This window comes from Limulus polyphemus, unplaced genomic scaffold, assembly GCF_000517525.1.
Source record: "Limulus polyphemus unplaced genomic scaffold, Limulus_polyphemus-2.1.2 Scaffold3490, whole genome shotgun sequence".
In the NCBI taxonomy this organism is placed as follows: domain Eukaryota; kingdom Metazoa; phylum Arthropoda; class Merostomata; order Xiphosura; family Limulidae; genus Limulus; species Limulus polyphemus.
The window spans coordinates 58,605-60,504 of record NW_013669100.1 but is presented as its reverse complement, the minus strand read 5'-3'; the positions used below and the strand labels follow the sequence as shown (position 1 = coordinate 60,504).

Genomic DNA, 1,900 nt, shown 5'->3' with positions numbered 1-1,900 from the left:
CAAACTTCCTCTTTTATATATATATATATATATAGATTTTCCAAATCCAGAATTACTCTCTTTAACATATAGGTATATTGATGGTTTAATTAGTATTGATAATCCAGTAATAAGTAATTATATCAGTAGCATTTATCCTACAGATCAGGGACACCTCCAAATCAAATACTGAAGCACATTATTTAGATTTAGGTATTAACCCTTTTACCGCAGGAAGTGACTACAGTCGACTGACGGTTAACTAATATTGACAGCAGAGATTAACTTTTCTACACAGGTATCAAAAAATGTTTCCCTCTACAGTGTAAAGCAACAATCCTCCGTAAGCTTGAGTCAACCACCAGACACTAGATGTGTTGATATCTGTGAGTGAGAAATACAAGTATAAACAATCCCTCATCTGGGGCCCCAGCTGGCAGATGATGCGAGGCACATGCACCACCCATGCACAGAGATATCAGCTGATTGTCATATTTTCTGAGTTATTGAAGTTATTGCCATCATAATGTCGAGATATGCAATTTAAATGTCTTGTATATCATAATGCATAATACAGTGAAATATACTGCTAATTTATGATGATTTTTGATAAAGAAATGACATTAATTAGGGACTGATCATGAAATCTAATTATGCAGTGAAAGAATAGTAATATTTATGATAAAAGAAACGATTTTACGTTTCATATATTTGGACTTCACTTTACAAATAGTAATGTACCAACAAATACAATACAGAGTATTATATATTCACTGTTTCTTAGGTTTTGTAAAATGTATAGCAATGTACAATTCTTAATATCTAATATTACTATATTAGTAAAAACTGATCTTTAATGGCTTTGTTGAAAAAACGTTAATTAGATATTTTAAATTATTTTATAATAAATATAAAAAGCATTTATATAAATTTGAAAATAGCAATATAAACAAAACTATAACATACACAATAAAATAATTTCTAAAATCTATTTGAGAGGAATAATTGGAATTACTGATTTGAACATTTTATATCCTATATAGATGGACTAATGTAGTTGTATCACCTTCCCTTTATAAGACCTGCTATTATGTGGATCTCTTTAGAACCATTGAAGATCCAAACAGTAGCAAGGAAGGATGGAGGATGGGAGCTATACTAATAATAAAGGTTAGGCTTAGTATAGTAATACCTTGAAATATTGGTATTTATGTCCAAACATCAAATTGGGGGCTGAAATGACAACTTCAAGGACAATCTGGCTGTCTCTCCAATTGATGTCTTGTATTCTAATTATTTCTTTTTTTATTATTGATCTTATTTTGTTTATTTATTAATTTTTTGTGAGCAACCACTTTCCTACATCTGGCTGCAGACAACAAAATGTGGTAGAGATGTGGGGTGTTGTGGGCTAGAGCACCCATGTCTGCTCCTTTTCTTTTTTCTTCTAAGCATGTGAGGCTGGCGAAATTGAGGTTAAACTGAACAGATGGTGTACCCCAATGCAATTTGGGTTTTACTTCTGCAAATGAGGGAATCCTCAGTAGCCGCAGCTGTAATTATATCTCAAATTGGTCAAGAGATTGAGTATGAGATAAAAGTTTGTACTTGAAAAAAAACCTCAGAGCCTTTCTATGAGCTGCTATGCTGCAGCTAAAACCCCCAAAAAACCATGGCACATTATATTATGATCTACCTTATGATTCGTGCCAGTGTTGGATGTTTGTTTCGTGGATGCATTTTTCTTTCATGTTTTTTCTCTGTTAGATTATTATTATTTTCTCTCTGTAAAATTAGATTTTATTATATTTCATCTAAGGTTTGGATATGATGTGTAAAATTCACGCTATCCTTCCTTTTGATGTAATCGTTTTTATCATTTTTTTCGAGCTTACTTAAATATATATATATATATATATAT

The 1,900-nt window shown here is 31.4% G+C and overlaps 1 protein-coding gene across 1 annotated transcript in view; it reads right to left on the bottom strand.

Moving 5' to 3' along the window:
• LOC106469444 (SRSF protein kinase 3-like) overlaps window positions 1-1,900 on the bottom strand; it is a 70,747-nt gene that overhangs the window by 11,995 nt on the left and 56,852 nt on the right. The window lies entirely within an intron of this gene.